The 12772-nt window shown below is 44.4% G+C and overlaps 1 protein-coding gene across 5 annotated transcripts in view; it reads left to right on the top strand.

The window, feature by feature from the left end:
• DAG1 (dystroglycan 1) overlaps window positions 1-12772 on the top strand; it is a 71456-nt gene that overhangs the window by 12326 nt on the left and 46358 nt on the right. The window contains exon 1 of one of the 5 annotated variants that reach the window (XM_049097954.1): window positions 6093-6198. The exons of the other annotated variants lie outside the window; for them this stretch is intronic. The gene's annotated coding sequence lies outside the window, so the exon portion shown is untranslated. Of the gene's footprint in view, window positions 1-6092; window positions 6199-12772 lie in introns of those variants that run through there. 5 annotated transcript variants of the gene reach the window in all.

Raw genomic sequence — 12772 nt, 5'->3', positions numbered from 1 at the left:
CATTCTTGTGGACCCCTTTGCAGGCCTGAGCTCACTCTTGCCGCAGGTTTGAGGCCATATTTGGAGAAGCAGGCCTGCTGCTCCCAAGGGTGACTTATTTATTGCCTGGTCACAGGAGGTTGGGCACACTCCATCCAGGCCTTTCTTACGTTTGGAATCCTCTGGGAAGCATAGATTAATCTATTTGTGAATGAAATTAGACTTTAAATTTTTTAAAATTTATTTTGGCCCTCAATTTAATCTCAGTAAAGCTGGAAAATATTTGATTTAGCCTTAATCAACTGTAGAACTGTTGAAGATATGAAATGCCAGAATATGATTCTCTAGATAGGGGAAGCCAGAGGGACTCAGCTTTTTAGAAAAAACAGGTTTGTTCTGGATAGGGGCTCTCTGCTGATATCATAATGTCTTCCTTGGTCATCAGGCCGTTCTCTTGACCACAGGCCAATGTGTCCCTGGCAAAAAGTATGAGGTACTTACAGTTTTGGTGAGTGGACAGACAGGCTGCTTCTTTTTCAGGGATGTTCGCTTCATACAGGGAGCCGGACATGTGGTCAGCTGTTGTGTGTTAGGAGATTCTGTGAGGAGTAGGTGAGTGAGCTGGTATGGCAGGAAGATGAAAAAGGCCTGATCAAACCCTCTTGAAATTTGCTAAGGGCTTTTCTACATGAAGTCTATATGATCGCGTGGATGGCTACTGTTGTTTCTCTAAAACCCAGATAGGGAGACTTTGGAATGGTCCTGTAATTTGTTGTTGATTATCTGAGTAAGAAAAATTCCATTATTTCCATGATGCTTCAATATGTATGATTTCTTTGTCTTCTGTGGAAGTATCTTATGAAAGGAACAGCTGGCACTAGCACTACTCTGGATTTTTGCCTTCCTCCTACCTTTTTTTTTTTTTCCCTTTTATTAGAAGGGGGAAAATGTAGCTTATTTTATCCTTCTGCCTGATCAGAGTGATACCTCTCTTTTCTCGGTTTTAGGATTCGAAGTGGCATTTTGTTTTTTATCAAATAAAGAAATAAAACATACTTGCCATGCTGATATCCCACTGCAAATGCCAGCATTTATTGTAAGGTAGTATTGAGGAGAACTTCTTTCAGATTGTGCCGGGTCGTACATAGTATTTTGGGTCATGACTTCCCTCAAGAGGTCAAATCTGCTTACTGAAGGTCCTTGCATTTTAGCAAGACCAGCAAGAGTTTTGGCAGGCATAAGCCTGATGAGGTTGAACAGTGAAAACACTGAGTGTCCTCAGCAGTAGAAATGGGGCCCTGAGGAAGGAACCTACCAGATGTACTGAGTCCCGTGGGACTCTTGCATCCTGCTGTGGCCTTAAGTAGGCCTTTGACCTCTCTGCCTAAGGAAAAATTGGGATAGAACATCCTTCCCATAGACTATTGAGAAGGCACCCGGCTGACTCCATTGGTAGAGCATCTGACTCTTCATCTCTTGATCTTAGGCTTGTGAGTTCAAGCCCCACGTTTGGTGTAGAGATCACTTAAATAAATAAAACTTAAAAAAAAGAAAAGAAAGGTTGACTGGTAATATGCCCTGCACTGCTCCATAATTACTGCTTGTTAATATTTGTCCTTTTACTTTCTGGTATAAACTACGAGTCTAATAATAAAGGCTGGTTATATTTCTTAGGTTGAATTACGTGTTTAGAGGTGTTTTTTATTGTCTTCTGTAATTTTATATGTAAATAGGTGATTTTTTAAAAAATATTTATTCATGAGAGACAGAGAGAGAGAAAGAGAGAGAGAGGCAGGGACACAGGCAGAGGGAGAAGCACATTCCATGCAGGGAGCCCAACATGGGACTCGATCCCGGGCCTCCAGGATCACGCCCTGGGCTGAAGGTGCGCTAAACCGCTGAGTCACCCTGGCTGCTGGCTGCCCGATATTTTTTTTTTTTTTTTTTAAAGATCTGTTTGAGAGCATGAGTGAACACAAGCAGGGGGAGGGACAGAGTCTGGAGACGGAGAGGTAGACCCCCGCCCCCCCCAGCGAGGAGCCAGTTTTGGGACTCTATCCTAGGATTCCCGAGATCATAACTTGAGCCAAAGTCAGAAGCTTACTTACTTAACCTGAGCCACCCAAGCGCCCTGTGATAGGTGATTTTATATGCAGCAAATGGTTGATGGAAACAAACAAACCTAGACTCAAGCCCATTGGTACATCCCAGAAAGCAGCTCTGCCTTGACTGCTCGCTTCTCTCTGGAACTTTGAGTGCTCTGGTGGCTTGTTAGGGCTGGTGGTCCTTTGAGGCATTGGCCCCTGTCAAGATGAGTAGAGGACTGAAATAGTTTGAGGACTAGGGTCTCTCTGTGAACTAACCAACATTGTTTAGATGTTTTTTTTTTTTTTTAAGTAGTCTTTTGCTTAGTGTGGGGCTCAGACTCACAACCCCCAGATCACATGCTCCGCCAGCTGAGCCAGGCAGGTACCCTAACATTGTTTAGATTTTTAAGGAGTTTCTTTGGAGATTGTGCCCATTTTTGTTTTCTTGAATCTCACCAGTGAAGTAGGAGTATAGACTAGCAAGGTTGCCATGTGAGTTGAGTGACTGAAAGCGCTCCGTTTTCTTTCCTGTATAACGTCTTATATCGGGATCCCTGGGTGGCGCAGCGGTTTGGCGCCTGCCTTTGGCCCAGGGCGCGATCCTGGAGACCCGGGATCGAATCCCACATCAGGCTCCCGGTGCATGGAGCCTGCTTCTCCCTCTGCCTATGTCTCTGCCTCTCTCTCTCTCTCTGTGACTATCATAAATTAAAAAAAAAAAAAAAAAAAAAAAAAAAAAAAAAAAAAAATAACGTCTTATATCTTTTCTAGTTATCAACAGCAGTGCATGCCTTACAGTAAAAGCCCTTGCTTGCCAAAGGACTACGCCTGTACTTATTTTTCCCCCACATGACCATCTGACCTTCTGACAGGGTAGCTTATAAAACTTTGACATTGAAGCCAACATGCATTATAAGGGACTTGGAACAAGTGGGTGCTCCTGGTTATATGATGGCAGCAGCAGATTCTGTACCTGGAACATGTAATTCTTTTTTTTTTTTTTTTTTTAGATTTTATTTATTTATTCATGAGAGAGACAGAGAGAGAGGCAGAGACATAGGCAGAGGGAGAAGCAGGCTCCATGCAGGGAGCCCGATGCAGGTCAATCCCAGGACTTCAGGATCACACCCTGAGCTCAAGGCAGATGCTTAACTGCTGAGCCACCCAGCCATCCCTGGAACATGTAATTCAATAGAGCTCTAGGGTTGGAATTCTTTAGAACGGGAATTTTATGTGTCTTTCTTTTTTCTTTTCTTTTCTTTTCTTTTTTTCTCTTTTCTTCTTTTCTTTTTTTCTTTTCTTTTCTTTTCTTTTCTTTTCTTTTCTTTTCTTTTCTTTTCTTTTCTTTTCTTTTCTTTTCTTCTTTTCTTTTCGGTTAATAGGAAGAAACTTAGTATGGAATATCTGAACCTTACTGTATAAAGTCATCATTCTCCCTGGAAAACAGAACTGTTATGGGCTTCCTTGACTCCTTGAGGGACAAACTGAGCACAAATCTTTGGGGTGTGATGAGGTGAGGGTACAGGCAGTGGTGCCCAATTTCAAAGCAGGGAATAATTGTACTAAAGACAAAAATTGGGTTCTAGCCTCCGGGTGATACAGGCCCTGTGTTTTTTATGATTTTATATTGGGCGGGAACTGCCTCTGGGTTTCCAGTGGAGAAGTCTCCAGGTGATTTCCAGATAGTGAAGGCATTTGGTTTCTGACCTTTGTGTTAGAGGCAGATGAAGGTAGAGCTCTGGTTGGTATCAGATAAGAAAATGACCTGATACCACCAGAGGAGAGTTGAAAATAAAGCTGTAAATGCTCACTCTAAATCCTCTAATAGGCCAGAGGGGAAGAAAAGCCCACAGGGCCGCTCCCAGCCTGGGAGTCATCCCAGACAGTGCAGAACCAGTGTGGTCCAGAGGAGGCCACTGTATAGAAGCTGATTCTCAATAGAACAGGAGAAACCTCAATGTGGAAGGAAGTACGCTTCTTGTCACTGTGGGGGTATTATTGACCTTGGCAGTTTTATTTCAGGTTTGAGTCTGAGGTAGAAAAACCAGGACATAGTGATGTATATAGTGGTGCCCATGTTCCTTAGCTAGTTTGCTCCTGTAGGTTGTCTGAAGCATAGAAATACTACATTCATATGAGGTGATGGGTGACTGGATTATTTGTATTTTGTATGTATTTTAAAGTGTTTCTTGGGACGCCTGGGTGGCTCAGCGGTTGAGCATCTGCCTTCAACTCAGGGCGGGGTCCTGGGCTTGAGTCCCGCATGGGGTTCCCTGCAGGGATCCTGCTTCTGCCTCTATGTCTCTGCCTTTCTCTGTGTCTGTCATGAATAAATAAATACAATCTTTAAAAAAAAAAAATGTTTCTTTTGTGTCAGGTCCTTAATATCCTTTATGTGCATTAGTACACCTAGTGAATCTCTGCTTATAATTGGAAAGAGTTAAAAACAAAAGGAATTTGATCTAGGAGTGTTTAAGATTAAACACTGATTATTAAGCAGCCTTACAACACAGGCTTGCCTATGAACTGTGAAGAGGCCTGTCATCAGGTGTGCAGTGGGCCTGTCCTGTTGACACTGGGTTTCAGTGATTTGTTCCTTCATTCAGCAGGTGTTTTTCCAGTCCCTGTCATGCCCTGGGCACTGTGCTAGGCTACAGGGTTGGATCTGGTAATAGGTGAGACAGGCCCTGCCCCAACCAGGCAAAAGAAGGAAGAAGAGTGAAGATTATTTCCTCAGAAAAAAGTATGTTTTAGAGAGGCTGAGGGTCCCACCCTTAGGAAGTGATCATAGGCAGTCAGAGTGCCTCTGATTCATCATAAGGGGGAGTAGGAAGCTAGGCCCAACTCAGAGGATGATATGAGGGATCAAGGAGAGGCTAAGAGGCAGTTCTAGATGATGATGATGATGATGCTTATGATTATGTTTTTACCGAAGTATTGTTGACACACAGTGGTACATTCATTTCAAGTGTGCGACGCAGTGATTGGGCAGCTCTACAGTTCTAGATTATTTTCAAAGCCAGGCTGACATTTAGGCACACATAGGTGTGTCTCCGGTGGTGGGGCCTGCAAAATGGTGTTTCAGAGATTGGGAGTGAACTGTGGGAGCCCTCTTGGTTTGGTGGTGATTTGGATAAGGGTGTGCGGCGGGCAGGAGGTGTGTGTTTGGGAGATAACTGAGAAAGCTGCAGGAAGAGATGGGAGAGGGATTAGAGAAGATGAAACTGGAAAAGAGAGGGGAGGGAGAAGATAGCAGTGAGAGAAAGAACTTTGTTAGGTTTTTTCTGTTAATCCCCCAAGTCTGCTGGAGGAGGTAGGAGTCACGGGGACAGGGAGGGGGGTGGGGACTAGAAACCACTCTGGGGTCAAGTTGGCTAGCAGTAGGGATGGGAGATGCTTATAGAGACTTTAGCCAGCCCTGAGATGATGGATTTATGGTGGAGAGGTAGCTTCTGAATAGAAACTAAAGCAGTGATGTTGGACTAAGCCAGAGTTGAGGAATTGTGGAATAGGAAAGGGAATGCTGGTGTGCTTTACAGGGAAGCAAGTTAAAACTCTTCAGGCTAAAAAAAAAATTAAAAAAAAAAAAAAAAAAAAACTCTTCAGGCTGTGAGAGTCAGGAAAATCTGCAGTGGGAGGAATAATGCCTGGAGGGGACACATTTTGGTCACCCACTTAAACAGCACACCTTTACTCTGTCCCTGGGGACTAGTTGAGCAATGGCTAAAGGAGGCTGCATATCAGCTTAATAATTAACTGAGATGTTGGAATGTGGAACCAGGGGAGTGGGCTGGGGGCTTCCTAATGCCAAACCCCAGATTTAGAGGTACCCACTTAGTTGCCTGTGGTGCTACCCTCTGTGTTCAGTCTTGGCTGGATTCTCTTTCTGCATGTGCTGTTTTGCATAGTCTTTAAGCTTTTCCAGGGTTGGTTTGGTTTTATGTTTACTCGATTTTATTTTATTTTTATTTTTAAAGATTTATTTATTTATTTATGATAGAGAGAGAGAGGCCGAGACACAGGAGGAAGGAGAAGCAGGCTCCATGCCGGGAGCCGGACGCAGGACTCGATGCCGGGACTCCAGGATCATGCCCTGGGCCAAAGGCAGGCGCTAAACCGCTGAGCCACCCAGGTGTCCCTGTCATATTTGCTTCTGCATTCACTCTGTTGTAGTATCACTTTATCTTAATGAAACAATATATTTATTTATTTGTTTATTTTAAAATAGGCTCCACACCCAACATGGGGCTTGAATTCACCACCCCGAGATCCAGAGTCACATGCTCTATCAACTGATTCAGCCAGTTGATTCAGTATTTTCAGTCCCTAAAAATACATTCTTAAACTGTTGTTAAACTTAGCCACTGAGATGTCCCTTCTTCTTCTTCTTTTTTTTTTTAATAAGATTTTATTTATTTATTCATGAGAGACACACAGAAAGGCAGACACATAGACAGAGGGAGAAGCAGGCTCCATGCAGGGAGCCTGATGTGGGACTTGATCCCGGGACTCTGGGATCATGCCCTGAGCTGAAGACAGAGGCTCAACTGCTGAGCCACCCAGGCATCACTGTCCCTTCTTTTTGGCTTTATCTTGCAAATGGGTATCCCTAGGCACTGTAGTTTAATTTTGTCCATTTTTAAAACTTCATATATCTTCTAAGTCTCTTTATTTTTTATTTTTATTTTTAATTTTTATTTATTTATGATAGTCACACACAGAGAGAGAGAGAGGCAGAGACACAGGCAGAGGGAGAAGCAGGCTCCATGCACCGGGAGCCCGATGTGGGACTCGATCCCCGGTCTCCAGGATTGCGCCCTGGGCCAAAGGCAGGCGTCAAACCGCTGCGCCACCCAGGGATCCCTAAGTCTCTTTAATCTACAGATACCCCCTCTCTTTTTTCCTTGCAATTATCTGCTCAAGACCCTGGACCCTTAGACCTGTGGAGTCTTCAGTGTCTTAGGGCATAAGTCAGCATGCTGTTCTACATGCTTCTTGTGAATTGGTGGCTTGATCAGCCTCAGGTTTGGACCCTCTGGCATGGCTGGGGTGGTTTGCATCTTTCCTCTGTACGGCTGCTTTTCTCTTGTTCAACACTGCTCATAGCTGGTACCCATAGCACCACTTCCATGGGAGAACAAGAGAGGCCCCAGGCCCAGCCCAGCCTCTCAGTGGCTCTGCAGTCCTTGTCAAACCAGTCTCTCCAGTACTGGTATGACAAGTGTTGCAAGAGGAAGAGCATGGATGTCTCCTGGCCTAATTCATGGGGATGGGCTCACAGCACCATCCACTTCTCAGGCCCTCCCTGCTCCCTGATTCCTAGTGCCTCTACCTTTCCCTGTCTGTCCCCCATCTTGTCCCCTCTCTTCAGCTTCCTTCCTTTTTTATATGATGTTCTGATGAGAAAAAGATTTAAGGCCAAGGAGAGGGATTCTTGTCCTGTTTGATTGCTCCCCGTCTTGGGGACTGTGGAAGCCTTATTTTACACATCTCTAAGATGAAGGTATTGGTCTTTTTTTTTTAAAGATTTATTTATTTATTCATGATTAGACACAGACTGAGAGAGAGAGGCAGAGAGATAAGCAGGCTCCTCGCAGGGAGTCTGATGTGGGACTCGATCCCGCATCCTGGGATCAGACCTGAACCAAAGGCAGGTGCCCTATCGCTGAGCCACCCAGGTGTCCCAAGGTGTTGGTCTTGATGATTTAAATGGTTGCCTGCCTCGCACTCTGTCCCGTAAGTATTGTGTTTTACAACTTTTCTCTGTGTTTGAAAGCTGTTTCAGATGATTTTCTTCTTGTAGGTAGGGCACAGCCCCAGCGGTAAGGAAATGGAGAAATGGGTAGAACATGAAAGCAGCCCGAATCCAGACCCTGCTCCTCTCTGTGCCATCAGGCTGGTGGGCTGGGCAAACAGTGGAATGCTCGTGTGGGCTATGGTCGTGCCTCACATGCTGGTCCCATGTGAGGACCAGTGAGCTGTGGGGACATGAACTTGCCCTTCAGAATAGGGAAGTGTGTCTGCTCCCAGTGCTGCTGCTGTGCTGGCAGGTGGTTGAGGATGCGGGCATGTGGAGGGCCAGAGGTGGTTTCAGTGTAAGAGTAGGCCCAGGCTCCAGGCCTGGGAACTTGTCAGCTGGCCCTGGCTTTCTTGTTTGCAGTCACCCCGTGTACCCCCCCACCCCCGCCCAGCTTAGCTTAGCCCAGAGTTTGATGGGCAGCCCAAGCCTGTGTCTGATGTGAGGGCAACTCTAACGGAACAGTCGCTGCCTAATCCATTATTGCTGTGAGGATCTGGAGGTAAAGAACCGTGTTAGTGTTTAGCTGAAGCCTTAGTATATACTGAGTCCATTGCCCATCAATCGGGAATTGCCCCTGAGAGGAGGCATCATGGACCGTACCAGGATTTTTCTGGGCTTCCCCTAATGCTGAGATACTTAACACGTGCCTGTGGTGTTAGGTTTATTATGTATTATTTCATACATTCATAATTTTGTTTATTTTATACATAGGTAATTTTGAAGCCAAGTAAATTCAGAGTTTTGCATGCATTGTGTCTGTCCACTAGGGTTGCTTAGGCCTAAGGAGATAGACCAGGTTTTGTTTTCTTGTTTTGAATCCAAGTTTTCTGAGGATTGTCTTTTAGGGAGGAGAATGTAAGGAATTCCATTCCAGAGTTAGGAGGTGTGGGCTGTGCTGCAGGAAGGGCTGCAGAAGCTGCTTAGCAATGCTCAGAGCTGCCCAGAGGAGTGGGTGTCAGGCACCCAGCATGACAGTGAGGGGAGTGCTGAATCTCCTTTGTGAGAGATCTTCACCATTACATTTAAAAATTGAATTGCTTCAACTCTTTTTTACCGCTCAGGTTGTGATCTCAGGATCATGGGATCAGAGTGTGGGCCTCTGCTCAGCAAGGAGTCTGCTTAAGACTTCTCTCCTGCTCCCCCTCCACTTGCTCCGTCTGTCTCTCTTGCTCTCTCAAATAAATAAATCTTTTAAAAAATTGAACTAAAGATTTTTGTGAGACACAAGTATGGCTACTTACTTGGGGGTGGTAAAGCAGGAGTTAAAGCCTTGTTTCCTGGTGTTGGCTGTTCTGGTGTTCTTTGGTGCATGTAATCAGCTAGTAGTCAAAGTCCTTAGAGGAAGTCCTTGAACCTCAGGTGGTCAGCAGGTAATAGGCCCTGGCCAATTTATCCTAGGCCAGAGCTGAGTTTTCTCATTCTTCAAGCTTTGAAAATCCGTTCATTCATTCATTCTTTTTATTTTATCATTTTTTAAAGATTTCATTTATTTATTCACAAGATACACAGAGAGGGAGGCAGAGACACAGGCAGAGGGAGAAGCAGACTCCATGCAGGGAGCCTGACATGGGACTCAATCCCAGGTCTCCAGGATCACGCCCTGGGCTGAAGGTGGTGCTAAACCGCTGAGTCCCCTGGGCTGCTGGAAAATATATTCTTTTATAGATAAAGCTGTTTCACTGAATCTCCTGGTAACTAGTAGCATTTGGGTTTGTTTGTTTTGATGTTACCACTTTGTAAAAAATTGAAACGTACTTTATACATGTAGCAAAAGGCAAAAATCATAGATGTATAGCTCAACACATTTTTATGTATGTATATACTACTCAGATCAAGATATAGAACATTTCCAGAAGGTTCTATCATGTATTTCCCCCGTCATCATATCCCCAAGAGTAACCACTCTTCTGACCTTTATCCTTAGGCTTAGTTTTGCTGCTCTTGACCTTCATGTAAATGGAATGATAGAGTATGTGTGTACTCTCATTTGTCTTTTTTTTTTTTTTTTTTTTTTTTTTTTGCTGAGCATTAGGTCTTTGACATCTGTGTGGTTCTGTACAGCAATTGTATTTCATATGAATATATCACAATTTACTTTTCTTCCTGTTGGTAGACATTTGGACTGTGTCCGGTTTTTGACATCATGAATAATACTAATAGGAATGTTCTTGTCCATGTCTTCTATTGGTATGTGCCTAAGAAAGAATACTGGATATATTTGATGTTTTAATTACTGGAAATTTTGTATATATGTCTCTTGTATTTCATTTTTGAACTTTTTATTATGGAGAATTTCAAGTGCATTAAAAGACTAGTACAATGAATCTCTACTCACGCCTCAAACCACTACCCCACCCCACATAATTTTGAACCATGTCTTAGATACTGGTCATTTCATCCATCAGTAGTTTGATGTATGGCTCTAGAAGATAATGAAACCATAATGAAGGAGCTTCATGCTCCTTCTCTCTGGTCCTGGTGTTCTTCTCCAGGGTTTGTATCATGGTCCTCCTGGCAGGATATGGCTCCCAGTTCCTGTTACTTCTCATCTTGGTGAAGTCCCCTGGTTTTTCCAGTCAGTCTTCGTACCAGGAACTAGCATGATAGAGAGTTAGGAAGGTCATCTTAGGGCTTTGGAATGTGAGTTGCTCTTGTGGGCACCGCTTTCTGTTGGGTTGATTGTCTATGGTCATACGTTAGGCTAATCTGAGAGAGAGATAAGTGTGGACTGGTGAGTACTGTGCTTACCTAAGGGATAGATGGTTCTTGTGATAGAACCTTAGGATAGATGGGTCTTTCCTCAGGGCCCCAAGAGTGCCACCTCTAGGACAGTTGGTCTCCAGCATTCCTGTCAGGCCCTGCTCCTCAGTTGAAGAACAACAGGCCTTAAACTTCGATTTGGACATAATGATTTGGAAAAGTTTATTGTTTTCTAGAACAGTGAAACCACAGGATGAAGATTAGACTTGGGAGCCCCAAAATAGTCTCTAGCTTCCCTCTCTTGTCCTTATGTTCAGCACTTGTATCTGTGTTCCCACTGCCCTGAGCCTGGAGTTGTTCTGGGGTGGGCCCAGGGGGTGGCCTGGTTCAGAGGACTGGTCCAGGGAAGAAACAATGGGAGCAAAGAGCACCACAAATACCTTATTATTTGGAGTCATTCACCCATAAATTCTCCAGAGCAATTTTCCTCTGAGGTAGTCAAGTTTGACTAGAAAAACATAGCACCATGTTTTGACTCATTAGTCATCTGGATGCTTACCCTCCCATACTGTCATGCTGGCTGACCAGCAAGTGCCACTACTCCCAGTTCAAATTTATGATTCCTGCTGCCCATCATGGCAAACTACTTGTCCCACTCTCCTTCCTCTTCCTTTTTATGTTGTTAATGAAGGATTTGCCAGTAACTCAGTTTTAGTGACTGTAAGGGAAAAGTCACTCATATCTGTAGGTCGGAATGTAAATTGAAGGCATTTTGCCAATATCTGTCAATTCTAATGTATATAACCTTTGACCCAGCAATTCCACATCTAGGATTTTACGCTCAGATTTCCTCCCAGAAGAATGCAAGTATAAAAGTGAGAGCACCTTGAGAGCAAAACAGGTGGGATACAGACACTTAGATGTGATACAAGCAGCAAGGGTGAGTGAGGAGGTGGGTCCAGCCACCAGGGCAGAAGTCTCCCAGTTCTAGTAAAATTTAAAAAGTAACAATTATGAGCTATGTTATTTCATTTGAGCTTTAAGAACCATTTAAAGAGAGGCATCTGGTGGCTCAGTAGGTTAAGCATCTACCTTCAGCTCAGGTCATGATCTCAGTGTCTTGGGAACCAAGCCCTGTGTCAAGCTCAGCAAGGAGTTTACTTCCCCCCACCCCTCATATGCTCTCTCTCTCTCTCTTTCTCTCTCTCTCAAATAAATATAATCTTAAATAATTCATTAAAGAGACAGGTGCCTGGGTGGCTCATTCGATTAAGCATCTGACTCTTGATGTCAGCTGGTCTTTGTCTCAGGGTAATGAGTTCAAGCCCTTCATTGGGCTCCACACTGGATGTGGAGGGGGGGATCCCTGGGTGGCTCAGCGGTTTAGTGCCTGCCTTCTGCCCAGGGCATGGTCCTGGAGTCCTGGGATCGAGTCCCACATCAGGCTCCCTACATGGAACCTGCTCTGTCTCTGCCTTTCTCTCTCTCTCTCTCTGTCTCATGAATAAATAAATAAAGTCTTAAAAAAAAAAAAAAAGGGATACCAGTGTTGTTGAGCATCTACCCTTGGCTCAGGGTATGATCCTGGGTCTGGGGATCGAGTCCTGCACTGGGCTCCCTGCTTCTCCCTCTGCCTATATCTCTGCCTCTCTTTCTCTGTGTCTCTCATGAATAAATAAATACATTTTAAAAAAATCAACAAGAAGTGAATTAAAGAGAGATGTACTTGTTTATGGGTTTAGAGACACATTAAATGTGTCATTTGTGGACAGCTACTGAAGAAACCCAGCCTGCTCACCTGAGAGCCTCAGAAAGAAGCCTGCTTTTCACCTGTGCTCTATTGTATTTTTGGAATTTGTTTTACATCTATATGAAATTACTTGTTTTTTAGAGGAGGGGAGGGGCAGAGTGAGAGGGGGAGAGTTTTTTTTTTTTTTAAAGACCTACCCAGGGATCCCTGGGTGGCGCAGTGGTTTGGCGCCTGCCTTTGGCCCAGGGCGTGATCCTGGAGACCCGGAATCGAATCCCACATCAGGCTCCCGTTGCATGGAGCCTGCTTCTCCCTCTGCCTGTGTCTCTGCCTCTCTCTCTCTCTGTGACTATCATAAATAAATAAAAATTAAAAAAAAATAAAGACCTACTCATTTATTTGAGAGAGAGTGCACATTTAGGGGGAGGGGCAGAGGGAGAGAACCCCTAAGCGGAC

The sequence above is a fragment of the Canis lupus genome, chromosome 20 (genome assembly GCF_003254725.2).
Source record: "Canis lupus dingo isolate Sandy chromosome 20, ASM325472v2, whole genome shotgun sequence".
Lineage (NCBI taxonomy): Eukaryota > Metazoa > Chordata > Mammalia > Carnivora > Canidae > Canis > Canis lupus.
This window is presented reverse-complemented; position numbering and strand designations above follow the sequence as displayed.